Below are 18,508 nucleotides of genomic sequence, written 5' to 3'. Positions count from 1 at the left end.
AGAAGCAGCTGGCTTTGCTCTCACAGGGTTAGATACCTGTTAGATTCCCTGTGGAAAAGGAATGGTGTGTGGGTTAAGCAGGAGTAAGAAGGCTGTATACACTCTGACCACGGGTAATGGTGACCTCTCTAACCTACCTCTGGTAGTGATGATGTCTAACCCCTGGTGATAATACTAGCATGCCTTCAGTTTTATACAATGAGCAGTGCTAATACCAGGGTAAAGAACAGTGGCAGCCGCAGACTGCCAGCTAATGTGCTTGCCAACACCAGGACCCCATACAATGAATTACAGATACCCATATATGATGTAGTGTGTGTGTCTATCTGTATCCATAACTGTGTGTGTGTATATCTGTATGTATAAGTTTATGCTATGTAGTGTGTGTGTGTGTGTGTCTGCATGTATAAATGTAAGCTATGTAGTGTGTGTATGTATATCTGCATGTATAAGTGTGTATCTGCATGTATAAGTGTATGCTATGTAGTGTGTGTGTGTCTGCATGTATAAGTGTATATTATGTAGTGTCTGTGTATCTGCATGTATAAGTGTATGCTATGTAATGTGTGTGTGTGTGTGTATCTGCCTGTATAAGTGTGTGCTATGTAGTGTGTGTGTATCTGCATGTGTAAGTGTATGATATGTAGTGTGTGTGTGTGTGTGTATCTGCATGTATAAGTGTATGCTATGTAGTGTGTGTGTGTATCTGCATGTATAAGTGTATGTTATGCAGTGTGTGTGTATCTGCATGTATAAGTGTATGTTATGCAGTGTGTGTGTATCTGCATGTATAAGTGTATGTTATGCAGTGTGTGTGTATCTGCATGTATAAGTGTATGTTATGCAGTGTGTGTGTATCTGCCTGTATAAGTGTGTGCTATGTAGTGTGTGTGTATCTGCATGTGTAAGTGTATGCTATGTAGTGTGTGTGTGTAATTGCATGTGTAAGTGTATGCTATGTAATGTGTGTGTATCTGCATGTGTAAGTGTATGCTATGTAGTGTGCTACTGTGCATTTTTGCTGACTTTAAAGGCCAGAATCTAGAATATTAATGAAATACATAGCTCACATAGCCATACCAGTGGTTTGAGCTTGTGTTTGATTTGCTGCCTAAGTGTATTAAAATATATTACTTTATTTTAGAATTTTATTTATATTACTTTGGTCTTATGATTTTTAAGCCCCGCCCACCACATTACAATTTTTTTGCCTGCGGGGGGGTCCCTCTTTTGAATTTTGAAATGTTGGGAGGTATGTAATACAAGGATCCTCTCACAGCTCAACTGGGTCCTACAGATAGGGTTGCCACCTCGGTCATGTTTTCCTGGACACTTATGAGTTACACATGCTGCAGGGTAAGCAGAGGGGAACATGCATTGCACACCTAAACAGCACATGAATAGTGACCCTAGACAGCACTATTCATGTTCCTCCCTGCACACCCTGCAGCATGTGTAACTCATAAGTGTCCAGGAAAACATGGCCGAGGTGGCAACCCTAGTCCTACACATATGTTTTGAGGTGAATAGCACCCCCAGCATCCCCACAGAACTGCCACTGGTCAGAACTATCCATATATAGTGCAAATGTGGAATGGAATTACTATTTTTCCATACAGAGATACAGAGTTTACTGGTCCAATGGTAAATCACTGCTAGACACTATCTGTTATTTCTCTTCATATTTAGTACAAGTTCTATAGCACATAGACCTATACCTCTTTATACTGAATTTAAAATATTATTTATTTTTAGAACACACACTGAAAACACTTTAACATTCAAAGGGAGTCTAAGAGAAAAGCTTATAAATATTTTTTCCCAAAGGACTTTGATACTCAAGATTTCTATGGATCAATACCCATTGGGCTGAAACAATAAGGGTAGTAAAATAAGTGCTCTGTATGTTACTGGCACAAAGGTTTAATGTATGGTGCTGGGGCAATGCATATTAAATCACTGTGCAGTATGTATTACTGTCAACCAAGGGACCTAGGTGTTTTTATTTTTTTTGAGGGGGACAACGACGACAACTTGTAATACATTTTAAAATGCCCTGTTTTATACATAACAAGGATACAAATTACTTAAATATCCCACAGTATAAAAAGAGGGTTGAAAATCTGCCACAGGCTATGATGATGATTATATCAATACAAAATCAATAGTAAACTAGTAAGCTCTGCTTTGTAATGGGCTTTGAATATTGCACATAAACCATGAATTTCTCTGTGCTTGTGTAGGTGCTTAAATGTTTGTGTTAAAGGGACAGTCTACTCCAGAATTGTTATTGTTTAAAAAGATAGATTATCCCTTTATTACCCATTACTCAGTTTTGCATAACCAACACTGCTATATTAATATAGTTTTTACCTCTGTAAATTCCAGCCTCTGCAGAATGCCCCCTTATTTCAGTTGTTTTTTTTGACAGACATGCATTTTAGCCAATCAGTGCTGACTCATGGGTAACTCCACAGGAGTGAGCACAATGTTATCTATATGACACCCATTAACTAGTTCTTTGTAGTTGTAAACAAACTGTCCAAATGCACTGAGATAAGAGATGGCCTTAAAGGTCTTATAAATTAGCAAATGAGCCTACCTAGGTTTAGCCTTCAAAAAGAATACAGAGAGAGCAAAGCAAATTTGATGATAAAAGTAAATTGGAAAGTTGTTTAAAATTGCATGTCCTATCTGAATCATGAAAGTTTTTTATTTTGACTAGACTGTCCCTTTAATAAAAGTTGTTTCCTATTAATGTAGACTTGACACTTGAGCTATACAATGCCTCTAGATCAGTACATATTCTCATATGAGCTTTGTGTTTATTTGTAATTAGCACTTGCAGACATTCATTAGTACTATACAATGGTCCCAGTATATTCCTACGGGTGTTGGGCTGGAAACACACAGCTTGTGTTTAGCTTTGTACTATCTGTATATACCACTTAAATATAATTCTTGCAGAAGAATAATTACGGTTAAATGTTAATGTTACATTCCCTTTAATTTAAAGTAAAGAGCACCTGTGTTTTTAAGGCTTTCTGAAGCACATACATCAGATTAAATGTGCAAGATGGGTTGGTAGAACAGTAAACCTATTCATTTAGCCTCAGTGAGGTTTTAGACCTAATATTATATATTACATATGTCTTTTGATCTCAAGAAAATCAGAATATACTTTGTCTATTAAACTGAGCATAATTACACAGGAGTAGAAAAATAGATAAATATAAAACCTAGATCGATTTTAATTTTTTTTAGGAGCCTGAAATACGTTTAAAGAGTGAGAGAAGAAGCTTGTTCAGAGACAGACGGCACTATGCACTGTAAACAACATTAATAAAAGCTGCTATTATAAAAAATAATTGCTTGTTCTTCTAGTTTTTATTTGCATATACAGTATATGGGAATATTTTTAGACTGTTGAAGAAAAATGAGTTATAGTTTATTTATATAAATAGACTTGGCATTCTACCATATTGATTTGCAGAAGTGTCTATGGTTCCTTTTTTGTTAGAGGACAATAGAGGGTAGATGGTGAGAAAATATCATTAAACATAGCTCCTTCCGTCCGTTCACCATATTTTTTTTATTATTAATAGCCTGTCAACCATTTAAATGCTGCAAAAATCTATTTAAAGAGACTTATATCTCTAAATTATAAGTATTCGTTTTTTTTAAAAAACGTAATCATTTAATAATGTAATGAAAAGGGAAAGCAGTTGAAAACTGAAAATATTATGAGTGATAAGCAATTAAATAAGATAAGATTAATAAGATTAAACACAGTAGTACCCATGTTATTTAAGGGGCATACACGTTTAAATTAAAGGGACATTAAACGCATTTTGTAAGATCCATTATAATGTACCTGCATATATGAAAGGAATTATGCAGTGAAATGCAGCTTTATTTTGTTAAATTAGTTAATTGATTTATGTTTTTCTTTTCCCTGTCCCCTAAACAGAAGGACCCTTGCTAACCAATCACAATATGTATGTATATCTATCTATCTATCTATCTATCTATCTATCTATCTATCTATCTATCTATCTATACAATCTAAGCATTAATTGTTCTTTGCATATGTGCAATTAAAGAAATAGTTTGCCTTCTTCCCTTAAAGTGATGTAGAACTGATTTAACTTAGTATTAATTGATAATATAAATCTTACAAAATAGACAGATATTCTTGTCTAATCTCCATCTCATAGCTAAGCATAGATATATATATATTTATATATACATGATAATATTGACATCTATACTACCTAGCATGCCCAATGATATGTGCAAATAATGCTTTTGTTAGCATGATTGTTGACGCAAAAGTGATAATCCACCTTAAGAGAACATATGACTAGAGAGAAGGGGATGGAGAGGGGAAGGAATAGACTAGTTCACAAAAAAGCAGATAACCGTATTAGCCAAAGGATTCTGGGGAGAAAGTGGATCAAACTCAATTTTCAGATATTATAATAATGTTATACTTACAATAACAAAAGTAAAACATTGATGACATTTTACATTTTGGGTTTAGTGGCACTTTTCTGATTTAGAGAGAGCATAACATAAGAAACTGGTAAATTTACTCCATTCTCTTGGTATTCTTTGTAGAAAAGCATATCGAGGCAGGCTGAGGAGCAGCAATGCACTACTGGGAGCCAGCTGGTGATTAGCTCACTAGATGTGTACAGCCCAAGTCCCCACTCTTGAGTTTACTTAAACTATGTGTTTAACCTCTTTCTAGGGATTAAACAGTTATATACAAGTAATATCACAATTAAATCATTTTTTAAATATATTCTATGTCATGTATGAGCATATGTCTATGTCATGTTTGAACATATAAAGATAAAATATATTAAGTTCATAAGAAAAAGAAGGTGAGACCACCATTTATTGAAATCATTGTGAAAGGGGACATGTTTTATAGACCCCTTCCAAACATAAGTTAAGAATATGAGCTGAAACAGAAAAAAATGACAGGCGCAGCCCGACTCAAGTGTAAAACATTTAATGGGTAAGAGCACACACAGCTAAATGGCAACTTACAGGATTTAAAATGATAAAAGGCACGTCGGTGTAACTGCATTTATATATGCCACCCCAGATTAGCGTTTTCCAAAGTTCACCGGTTCTCAGCGTGTCCACCACCTCAGTCGATTAAATACCAAGTCTGGAGGTTAAGCCGTGACCAGTCTGTGTAGAGTCCAATGGGATAGTGCAGAGGCACAGCGTGGTAGTTCTCTACGTGCGTTTCATCTGAAACCGATCAGGCTTTTTCAAGAGAATGATTCACAGGTATCTGGCACAAAAGCTCCTAACCGGCTTATGAGAGGGCCAAGGTGTCGAATTCATGTTTAAAACTGGCCAAAAAGCGGCCATAGATGCGTATATATCAATGTGATACAAATGTAACATAACAACAAAATAACATAACAACCAAATAGGTATACATTGTAACAAATTACAAGGCTAGTGAAATGAATTAATGTTAAAAATGAATTCATGTTAGAAATATTTAAAATGTTTAAAAGCATGACTGATGATGCTGATGTGTCCATGCATTTTAAATACTATATAGCTTAACAAATACAAGAAAAAGAGTATTACCGATAAATACAGTAGTGGCGTTACAAACCTACTGGAATTTAAGAACTATATAGAGAAAATACATCTATATGTTAATAAGAATAGATATAACATCTAAATCTGAGTTGATTGTTCCATCCTAAAGGGATGTTTAAATTAAAAATATTGAAATAGACGTAAACCTGATCTAAAACCCTAAGGTTTTTCAAATATGCCTAAAAGAAATAAGTATAGATAGTGAAATCTATAATCATGTGATGAGGCAGATATGCTAAATATGATATAAGACATGCTAACATATAACTAACATTACTCTTATGCTGGCAGTATGCTAATGTTAAGCATGATAAAACTATTAGTGGAAATATAATTCTTAGAGAAAGAAGATCGCAGAGGAATAGTGCAAAATAAAGGCCTACCTAGCTAGAACAATGTGTGGGTGTAAAAGAGTACAATAGTGCCCTCACTAGTTACATGAAAGCTTGTAAATCCAGTTCTATGTTGAGGTCTTGAGGATGCATAGAACCTAGTGTATAAATCCAGTATGATTCTCTGCATCTTAACCCCTTAATGACCACAATGTACCCTGTATGTCACTGGTCGTTAAGGGTTTTTTCAGGGCATAATAGCACAAGTCTAGCAAGAACACGCTATTAATTCCCTCCCTCCAGCAGGTTTAGTGGAATAGAGCAGTCTCAACGCTGGTGGCAAGACCGTGCTATAAAACAATCAAGTCCCAAAAAAAGGCCAGCGACATACAGGGTACGTCGCTGGTCCTTAAGGGGTTAAAGTGAGTAACCTATTGGAATATTTGTTATTGGGAATCCAATCTATGATTTGTATGTTCAAACTGTTGGGATTCATATGATGAAGGATCCGAAAATGTTCAGGGACACTATGTGTTCTAAGGCCTGCCTTGATGTTGTTAACATGTTCGTTGAATCTTGTTCGTATATTCCTTTTGGTCCTGCTTATTTATATAGAATTGCAACTGCAGCTCAAATAATAAACTACATATGTAGTGCTGCAGTTACATTTGTATTTCATCTTGAAATCCTTTGGTTGAAATTATAAAAAGTGTCCCCTGTGTCAACAGAACTGCACATCCCACATTTCTTGACTCCACAACTATAAGTACCTGGTTTTTGTGTGAGCCATGTGATAACATTTTATCTTCTAAGGTCTTACGAAGTTTCGTGGGTGCTAATATGTTTTTTAGGTCCCTATTTTTCCTAAAGGTGATTAGCGGTCTCTCATCTAATGATGCCCCTAGAATGGGATCTGCTTTTTAAATTCCCCAATGTTTCTTTAAAATTTTGTATGTCCTTACTGCCTTGATTATAAGTAGTGATAAACCTGGTATTGGATTTATATTTTTGTCTGGATTCTGTTTTTTAGGTATCAAAATGATCTCTCTTTTCATGTTGTCAACTTGTTTCTTTGTCGTTTGGATTATTCTTTGGTCATAGCCTTTTTCAATAAATCTAGCGTCTAATAATTTTGTTTCTTTTAAATAATCAGTTTCTTTCGTGCAATTCCTCTTTATTCTCTGATACTGTCCAAGAGGGATATTCGATTTCTACCTTGATAGGTGGCCACTCTTAGCACTTAAAAAAACTTTTTTATCAGTAGGCTTGTGATAGTTTGCTACTACTACTTTCCTATTGTCATCTACAAAAAGTAGAAGATCTAAGAATTCGACTTGCTGTTTATTGATTTTGGAAACGAATTTGAGGTTGTAGATATTATTATTAATGTGTTTGATGAATTCTCCAGTTTCAGGTTCTGACCCTTTCCATATAATGACAATATCGTAATACCGAATAAGATTATTTTTATAGGGGTTATTAGACCAGACGTATTTCTCTTCAAAGTGGTTCATATAAAGATTGGCATATGATGGGGCAAAAGTGGTCCCCATCGCAGTGCCTTGTATTTATTGATATAATTGTCCCTCAAAACAAAAATAGTTATGATTTAGTATAAAACTAATGCCAGCCAAAAAAAAATCCAAGTGTTTATTTGACATATCAGTATTCTCCAGCGCCTCCTGTACAGAATTGATGCCAAGAATGTGTGGGATGCACGTGTATAATGAAGATACGTCACACGTGATCCATATGTAATTATCAAGCCACTTTAATCCTTCAAATGTTTTAATCGTGTGTGCTGTATCTCAAAGGTACGCCCTAGTTGATTTAACGATGGGCTGTAGGTACTGATCAATATAAATTGATAGATTGTTGGTAAGGGACCCAATGCCCGAAATAATGGACCTTCCCAGGGTTTCAATGAGTGTCTTGTGCACTTTCGGTAAGTGATAGAATGTGGGTGTGGTTGGATGATTTCCATCAAAAAATGGAATTCCTCACATTTGAGAATGTTTTCATTCTTGGCATCTTTTAGTATGTCACTTAGTTTATTCTTAAATTTGTTGGTGGGGTCAAACTGGAGTTTCTTGTATTTGCTAGTATCGTTTAAGATGTTTTGGGCTTCTTTAAGGTAGTCTTTTTTTTATCTTGTATAACAACCCCCCCTCCCTTGTCAGCCGCTCTAATAACTATGTCCCTGTTTTCTTGTAGGGATTTTAGTGTTTTTCTTTCATGCCAAGTCAGGTTGTCATTATACCTGTTGACCCAAGTGTGGCCTTTATTTTCCCATAACTTGTTCAAATCTCCACAAACTAGTTTGTTAAATGTGGTTATATATTCTCCCTGAGCTGAATAAGGATAAAAACTAGATTTCCTCTTTAAATTGCTGTGTACTATATTTTGTTCATGAATAGACAAATTTAACAGATCGTCTAGGGATGTTTGTTCCAATTGTGTTGGTGAAGATCTGTTATTTTCTAAACTATGTAGGACTCTTAAGGTTTGATAGTCGTCCTTGTTTATGCTATGCTGGGTAGGTGTGAAGGATTTGGGCACACTCTTGATAAAATACCTTTTGAGCGTAAGATTCCGTATGTATTTCTGTAAATATATGTACGTCTGGAATCTGTCTGGGGCTGCTTTGGGTGCAAAATTGAGCCCTTTGGCTAAAAGTTTGGTTTCATTGTTTCCTAATTCGATACTTGATAGATTGAAAATATTTGCAGAATTTCTCTTTATTTCATCCTTTTTGTGTTTGGACCTCTGAATCTTTCTGCCCCCTCTACATCCCCGCTGCCCCTTCATCTTTTTCCGGGGGTGACTCTTTGATTTTGATTTGTGAAATCTTCTATTTCTTTTAGGTTTTGAAATGTTTCTTTTTGTGGAATGGCCAGGTCTAAAAAATATAGCTGATGATCTTTCTCATTGTGATATTTGTCTCCAGTTCCTAAGTGTGAAGTCTTAAAATGGGGATGAGTCTTAGGTTTGGCACCCGGTTTGTGCCAACTAGTTTGTGGATATTCTTTATCCTTTACATGTGTGAGGACCTCATATCTATTATTGGACTGGTTGTGATTCCTTGGTTCCTCCTGTTGTTTATATGATGTGGTATGTTTCATGTAGGAAAGGAGTAAAATGATTTGGTTCTTTGGGGCGCCATGATTGTTGTTTAGGTATATGGTGTGTGTTGCTTTTCCCACCATTATAAGATTGTTGTTTATCCTTATTTCCATACCATTGTTTATTTCTGTTCCATAAGTTGGTGTTCCCATAATGATTCTGTTTTATTTGATTTGAATTTATTTCTATCATAAGTGTTGTCATAAGTAGTGCTATCATTATAGTTATGATTAGAAATATGATAGCTACTTCTATTTGTGTGTTGTCTATTGGGCCCCGTGTTGTTTTTGCTACTGAATTTGACATTTTCTCTGGTTTTGGTTTTATGATCTGTAGACATACTTTTTGTGTGGAGGTGATGTTGCTCGCTTTGATCAGTAGTGTGATCCCTAAGGTCTGTGTCTTCATTATTGTTGGATCTTTATTGTTGTAAGTGTATACTTTATCGTTTTTATAATCATCTAAATCCCTGCATAGTTTTTTTGTATTTGGCTTTAATGAGTTCAGTGGTGAATTTGTTATTTCTTTCCTGGATATTATCATTTAATATTTTCCAGTTATCATCTGATTGGTATGTTTGTATCTTTGGGAGAAGGGTGTCTATGTTATTCTTGACTTTATCTTACTTGTGCTCCCTATATCTGATTAGAATTTTAATAAGGGTAATGGAGCAGTCAGGAAAAACTCTGTCCCAATCTGTTATAAACTCCACCTCCTCCAGTTCGAAGGCAGGGCGTTTATACAGTCTGAGTCCTCTAGGAATGATATCATGTAAAAGGTAGTTATCTAGCAGGATTAGATCCTGCCACGTGTCACTATTTAATAATTTATCCAGTTCCCTAAAGAGATCTAATGGATTTGAAGTATTCAAACCATTAGTAGTAGTTTCATTATTTTGAATGAGTAAATCAGAGGCCCTTTGTCTGAGGTGCCTTACCGAACAGTCACCAAAGCTGATATTTCTCATTGTGTAAGTTAATTTATATAGTTAAATAGTAGTGACAACTATAATTCAAAAAAGTTTCTTTTGAGAATATGATATTATAAACCCTTGTATAAACGGTGATCAGGATGCTGTAGCTCCTAAAGATGTCTATTGTAATAGATATAACAAAAACATTTGTGGATTAAAATGCTAAAACAAGTGAACAATCAATATTTGGATTGAGAGTGTATGTGAAGCGCAAAAAGAACAAAAAGTGTAGAAGTGCAATGAAGTGTGATACTGGGAGTCTTGTGATTGATAGACTGGTGAAAAAGAAAAAATGTTATTAACTAAGCCCAATAGATAAGCCAAAAGTATATCAATATTACAGAAAAAAGTTAAGAATATGTGATGGTAAATCACATATGTACTGAACTGGCTTTCTTTTAAAAACCTGTATTTTTATATATATATATATATATATATATATATATATATATATATATATATATATATATATCTATATATCTATATCTATCTATATCCATATATATATCATCTTAATATATATCTGAAAATTGTTTTAAATTATATGCTGTATCCGAATCTGAAACATTTTGGGTTTTAAAGCCCTTTAAGTATAGACAGCCATTGCTGTAAATGAGTTTGTCCACTGCTTTTTGATTTATTTGCTGCCTAGGTTACAGAAGCTTCTTTTCTGTCTCTCTGAAGAGTATAGGACAAGCACAATTTTTATTAACCCCCCCCCCCAAGGTATTTACAGCAATTTATATAACATTATATTACAATCCCAAAGTGTTTCCTGCCCTTTTATGTGTATTTTCTAAGCACATAGTGGCTGTGCTGGATGAGGTCTCATCATCCTGTTCTCGGATGTAACTGATGCCTAAGAATAAATGTTTTCAAAACTTGGCTGGCTGTCCTGTGAAAGGACTCTGAGGTGACTTAATGCTGCTGCCTTTGAAATGCTCTTGTCATTTAAATTCTATGACATGTTAAGGAAACCGGATCCCATAAGCAGGGAAATGCGATCATTAATGATTCTGCAAGTTTAAGGTATATGTTTTTATGGCTGTCGGTGGTGAAAGTGTCTAGTACAAGACGTCCTGTAAACAATACAACTTGCATTAAAATATAATCATTTTGTATCTGTATAACAGAATAGATAACGTACAGACCATTTCAATTGGAATCTATACAATCTTGGTTAATATTTTGTTAAATCTGTGATTATTCAATTAATATGTATTAAACAGGATGAGAAATTTACATATTTTATTGCACTTCAAATGCATTTGCTATTGAATCACTTGAAAACCACTTGTTTGTCACAGAGAGTTTAGGGAGCGATCCAATATAGATCGTAGCTTGCGGCGCAAGCGAGGGAACCCCCGCCGCCCGTAGTTTCAGCTCGCAACTCAAGCTATCCAATATACCCCACCGGCAATTGCTAAAGTGCCGTAAGTCTGACAAACCAGCGATGTCCAGAAATCTGCGTAAGTACAAATTTCTGGAGTCGCCAGTGACTTACGGCACTTTAGAAATGGCCTGCGCCTACAAAACCTGACTAAGTTATAAAATCTCCCGTACTGTCTAACGCGCCTCCCAAACATAGCCCGACACGTATACCCCTCTATCCGCTATCCCCCCTCACTCTCCTAATAATAAAAAATGTATTAACCCCTAAACCGCCGCTCCCTGACCCCGCCGCCACCTACATTAACTACCCCCTAATGTGAGCCCCTTACACCGTTGCCACCTACATTAACTACCCCCTAATGTGAGCCCCTTACACCGCCGCCACCTACATTAACTAGCCCCTAATGTGAGCTCCTACCCCGCTGCCAGCTATATTAAAATTATTAACCCCTAATCTAATCCCCCTACCCCGCCCCCAGCTATATTAAAATTATTAACACCTAATCTAATCCCCCTACCCCGCCGCCAGCTATATTAAAATTATTAACCCCTAATCTAATCCCCCTACCCCGCCGCCAGCTATATTAAAATTATTAACCCCTAATTTAATCCCCCTACACCGCCGCCAGCTATATTAAATTAATTAACCCCTATTCTAATCCCCCTATACCGCCGCCACCTATATTAAATTAATGAACCCCTAAAATACTAAACTATCCCTACCACTAAACCTAAATCTAACCCTACAAATAGCCCTGAAAAGGGCTTTTTGCGTGGCATTACCCCAAAGTAAACAGCTCTATTGCCAGCCCTTAAAAGGGCTTTTTGCGGGGCTTTGCCCCAAAGTAATCAGCTCTTTTACCAGCCCTTAAAAGGGCTTTTGGCGGGGCATTGTCACAAAGTAAACAGCTCTTTTGCCTATAATCTAAATCCCCCTATACCGCCGCCACCTATAATAAATGTATTACCCCCTAATCTAATCCCCCTACACCGCTGCCACCTATATTAACTATATTAACCCTAATTATATTAGGGTTAATATAGTTAATATAGTTATTATATTATATTATATTATATATATATATATATATATATATTAATTATAATAACCCTATCTAACTCTAACACCCCTAACTAAATTCTTATTAAAATAAATCTAATTAATATTATTAATTAAAATATTCCTATTTAAATCTAAATACTTACCTATAAAATAAACCCTAAGATAGCTACAATATAATTAATAATTACATTGTAGCTATTTTAGGGTTTATATTTATTTTACAGGTAACTTGGTATTTATTTTAACTAGGTACAATAGCTATTAAATAGTTAATAACTATTTAATAGCTACCTAGTTAAAATAATTACCAATTTATCTGTAAAATAAACCCTAACCTAAGTTACAAATACACCTAGACTATCAATAAATTAAATAAACTACAAATATCTAAACTAAAATACAATTAAATACACTAAACTAAATTACAAAAAATAAAAAAAGATTACAAGAATTTTAAGCTAATTACCCCTATTCTAAGCCCCCTAATAAAATAATAAAGCCCCCCAAAATAAAAAATACCCTATTCTAAATTGAAAATTAACCAGCTCTTTTACCAGCCCTTAAAAGGGCTTTTTGCGGGGCATGCCCCAAAGTAAACAGCTCTTTTGCCTGTAAAAAAACACACAATACCACCCCCCAACATTAAAACCCACCACCCACATACCCCTACTCTAAACCCACCCAAACCCCCCTTAAAAAACCTAACACTAAGCCCCAGAAGATCTCCCTACCTTGAGTCGTCTTCACCCAGCCGGGCTGAACTCTTCATCCAATTCGGGCGATGTCTTCATCCAAGCGGCAAAGAAGAAGTCTTCCATCCAGCGATGTCTTCATCCAAACGGCAAAGAAGAAGTCTTCCATCCCGGCGATGTCTTCATCCAAGCGGCAAAGAAGAGGTCCACCATCGGGGCGAAGTTTTCCTCCAAGCGGCATCTTCAATCTTCTTTCTTCAGCCCTCCGACGCAGAACATCCAGCTGGCCCGACGACTGAACGACGAATTAAGTTTCCTTTAAATTACGTCATCCAAGATGGCGTCCCTCGAATTCCAATTGGCTGATAGGATTCTATCAGCCAATCAGAATTAAGGTAAGAAAATCTGATTGGCTGATTCAGTCAGGCAATCAGATTTAAGTTCAATCCGATTGGCTGATCCAATCAGCCAATCAGATTGAGCTTGCATTCTATTGGCTGTTCCGATCAGTTAGGGGGTAGGTAATGTAGGTGGCGGCGGTGTAAGGGGCTCACATTAGGGGGTAGGTAATGTAGATGGCGGCAGGGTAGGGGCTCACATTAGGGGGTCGGTAATGTAGATGGCGGGGGTGTAGGGGCTCACATTAGGGGGGTTATACATTTCATGTAGGTGGCGGCGGGGTCCGGGAGCGGCGGTTTAGGGTTAAATACTTTATATTATTAATATTAGGGATTGCGGTGGGGGATCGCGGTTGACAGGTAGATAGACATTGCGCATGCGTTAGGTGTTAGGTTTTATTTTGCAGGTAGTTTAGGGAGTTACGGGGCAGCGTAAGGCTTACTACGCCTGCAATTTGTGGCGAGGTGAAAATGGAGTAAGATTTCTCCATTTTCGCCACGTAAGTCCTTACGCTGTATATTGGATACCAAACTGCGCTGGTTTGGTATACCTGTCTATGGGCCAAAAAACTAAGGCCGAAGGCAGAAATATTTGAGCGTAACTTCTAGCTTACGCCGTATATGTGATACCAAACCAGCGCAAAATTTGGCGTGGCCGGCTGCATATCGGATCGAGGCCCTAGTGCCTAAGATAACATTAGCTTGCATCTCCATTGTAATGAACATGCATTTCTTGTATGTTATTATTGATGTTGAAGACATATCATATCATTGTTAGCTATGTTTTACAGATGTTTTGTGTGTAATTGTTGTGGTTATCCAGCAAGTTGATGTTTACAGTCTGATCCCAGATATGTTCCCTGTTTTTACTACGTTTAACCGATTATCTCATACTTACCCTATTTTTGAACTATCTTCAGTTTGTCCCATTGCATTTGGTTATTTGTTTCTATTTGCCGCTTATCTCCAGACTTGCTGACATGAAATTAAAGGGACAGTATACACTCATTTTCATATAACTGCTTTTTTTTTTTACTTATTTTGCTGAATCTTTGCTTCTTCAGAAAGTAGCGAGGGCTCTGCTGCTTTCTAAATACCCACTCACTTAAATTAATCTCATATTTCTCCAGGTTTGTATATAAGCATGACCCCTTAAACAAAAAAAAAGGTGTCAACTATCTCAACTGAGAAAAATGTGGCTAATAAGAAACAGCGCTGATAACCTCGCAAACAATTAAACAATTTTTGTTTGTTTTGAGGGAGATAAAAAACCTAGAAGAGGCGACATGGAAATAGAGGAGACACTGGGAGAAGAGATGTATGATGTACAGTAAATATTAACCACTTGGACCATATGGATGTACATCTATGCCATTGGATACATAGCCTATCGTACCGCATAACGTATATGATCTATGTCCATACTGCAGAATACCCAACCAACGATCGGTGCTCTGTTACCATATGAAGGCAGATTGTCAGATGAATACAAACAGTGACACGATCTGTGCTGGCAGGAGGTGTGGGAAGGAAGGTGGGAGGCGGGTGGGTAACCCAGTGATGGAGGGTGGGAGGGGCCTTACACTGAAGAAAAAAAATTGAAGGGAGATGGAGGGATGGGATGCTGCTCTACGGAAAAGGTGTAGAATAGGGGGAGTGGGGCCCCCTATATAGCGATCATGATTGGAGATGGGGGTGACCACTACACTACAGAAAAGAAAAAAAAACAAGACAAACAGGATTACTTTAGAAACCTTCCTGGAGTCATTTGATGATCATATTACTTTAGAAGTCATTTGCACATCATCAGGCTTGTAAAGTCATTAGCTAAGGTAACAATTCTGGGTGATGACTTCAGAATGATTAGCAGATTACCTTACTGATTACTTCACAAGCATGAATAGCCAGTGAATGCTTCTAGAATCATCTAATTTATATATTTCGTCTTTTGGGCATACTTCAGGATGGCTTCTGATGACTAGTCTGGAGTCATCGATTACTTCACAAATGAATTTAGGAATATCATCCTTTTTGACTAGGGAAAGCTTAAAAATATTTATAAATGAGGTACTGGCAGATACCACACTGCAGAAAATATTAATAATAATAAAGCCCTAAACTGCATACTGGCAAACTGTCTGCCAGTACCTAAGATGGTGGGGAAGAGTGTGGGTGGGGGAGAAAGATGTTTGGGAGGGATCAGGGAGGTGGGAGGTGTCAGGTAGGAGGGTTATGCGTTATGCCTAACTAATTAATCCATTCATTGCCGGGAATTTCACAAGTGTGGTATACAGCTCCAATTTAGCAGCCTTCTAATTGCCAAATAACAATGACAAAGCCATGTATGTCTGATATTTCTGAACACAGGGGATCCCAGAGAAGTGTTTACAACCATTTGTGTCATGATTGCACAAGCTGTATATAAATAATTTCAGTGAAAAACCCAAAGTTTTTGAAAATGTTAATTATTTTTTAATATGATCGCATTTGGCGGGGAAATAGTTGCATGAAATATTCCTAAATGGACCTAGATCAATACCTTTGGTTGTCTACTAAAAAAAAAGAAGGTTCTATTTCTGTTTAAATGGAATGATAATAAAACATGCTAAACTTTTCCTGGTATTTTGGGCAAGTTTTTTTTTTATAAATTCCAGGTAGCAAAGGGGTTAAAGATGCCTCATTTATATGAAAAAGGGAGAAAAGGGGAAGGGAAGAAATGATAAGTATCAAGGGGAAAATGCATGTGTAGGGGACAAAGGAAGAAGCTGATGATACATGAAACCAGGGCGTATTAGCTAAAAAATAATTCTTCACCTGGCATAACATATTAATGTGCTATCGTCACAGCAAATATTTGTTTCTTCTTTGTTACTTTATTTCACGTGAAAGCATCTTGATGCCCAATACTCTCCTAAATATTCTGATCTATATCAGTCTATTCTGATTGAGCTTACAAACATACGGCTAGATTTAGAGTTTGGCGTTAGCCATCAAAACCAGCGTTAGAGGCTCCTAACGCTGGTTTTGGGCTACCGCTGGTATTTAGAGTCTTGTAGGTAAGGGTCTAACGCTCACTTTGCAGCCGCAACTTTTCCATACCGCAGATCCCCCTACACCATTTGCGTATCCTATCTTTTCAATGGCGTCTTTCTAATGCCGGTATTTAGAGTCTTGGCTGAAGTGAGCGTTAGAAATCTAACGACAAAACTCCAGCCGCAGAAAAAAGTCAGGAGTTAAGAGCTTTATGGGCTAACGCCGGTTTATAAAGCTCTTAACTACTGTGCTCTAAAGTACACTAACACCCATAAACTACCTATGTACCCCTAAACCGAGGCCCCCCCACATTGCCGCCACTCTATTAAATTTTTTTAACCCCTAATCTGCCGACCGCACTCCGCCGCAACCTACATTATCCCTATGTACCCCTAATCTGCTGCCCCTAACACCGCCGACACCTACATAATATTTATTAACCCCATATCTGCCCCCCCAACGTCGCCTCCACCTACCTACAATTATTAACCCCTAATCTGCCGACCGGACCTCACCGCTACTATAATAAATGTATTAACCCCTAATCCGCCTCACTCCCGCCTCAATAACCCTATAATAAATAGTATTAACCCCTAATCTGCCCTCCCTAACATCGCCGACACCTAACTTCAAGTATTAACCCCTAATATGCCGACCGGACCTCACCGTTACTATAATAAATGTATTAACCCCTAAAGCTAAGTCTAACCCTAGCACTAACACCCCCCTAAGTTAAATATAATTTTTATCTAACGAAATAAATTATTTCTTATTAAATAAATTAATCCTATTTAAAGCTAAATACTTACCTGTAAAATAAACCCTAATATAGCTACAATATAAATTATAATTATATTATAGCTATTTTAGGATTTATATTTATTTTACAGGCAACTTTGTATTTATTTTAACTAGGTACAATAGCTATTAAATAGTTAAGAACTATTTAATAGCTACCTAGTTAAAATAATTACAAAATTACCTGTAAAATAAATCCTAACCTAAGTTACAATTAAACCTAACACTACACTATCAATAAATTAATTAAATAAAATACCTACAATTAAATCTAACACTACACTATCAATAAATTAATTACATGAAATACCTACAAATAAATACAAATAAATAAACTAACTAAAGTACAAAAAATAAAAAAAGCTAAGTTACAAAAAAAAAAAAAAATTACAAACATAATAAAAATATTACAACAATGTTAAGCTAATTACACCTACTCTAAGCCCCCTAATAAAATAACAAAGCCCCCCAAAATAAAAAAATGCCCTACCCTATTCTAAAATTAAAATAGAAAAGCTCTTTTACCTTACCAGCCCTTAAAAGGGCCTTTTGCGGGGCATGCCCCAAAGAATTCAGCTCTTTTGCCTGTAAAAATAAACACCAAACCCCCCTTAAATAAACCTAACACTAAGCCCCTGAAGATCTTCCTACCTTGTCTTCACCACACCGGGTATCAGCGATCCGTCCAGGCTCCGAAATCTTCATCCAAGCCCAAGCGGGGGCTGGAGATCCATCATCCGGCTGAAGTCTTCTATCAAGCGGCAAGAAGAAGTCCAGAAGAGGCTCCAAAGTCTTCATCCTATCCGGGCAGAAGAGGAGTCCCGGACCGGCAACCATCTTCATCCAAGCGGCATCTTCTATCTTCATCCGATGACGAGCGGCTCCATCTTGAAGACCTCCGGCGCGGATCCATCCTCTTCTTCCGACGTCCTAAGTCCGAATGAAGGTTCCTTTAAATGACGTCATCCAAGATGGCATCCCTCGAATTCCGATTGGCTGATAGGATTCTATCAGCCAATCGGAATTAAGGTAGGGAAAATCTGATTGGCTGATTGAATCAGCCAATCAGA

This window comes from Bombina bombina, chromosome 3 (assembly GCF_027579735.1).
Source record: "Bombina bombina isolate aBomBom1 chromosome 3, aBomBom1.pri, whole genome shotgun sequence".
Taxonomy (NCBI): domain Eukaryota; kingdom Metazoa; phylum Chordata; class Amphibia; order Anura; family Bombinatoridae; genus Bombina; species Bombina bombina.
The sequence above is the reverse complement of the archived record's forward strand: the minus strand, read 5'-3'. Positions refer to the sequence as shown.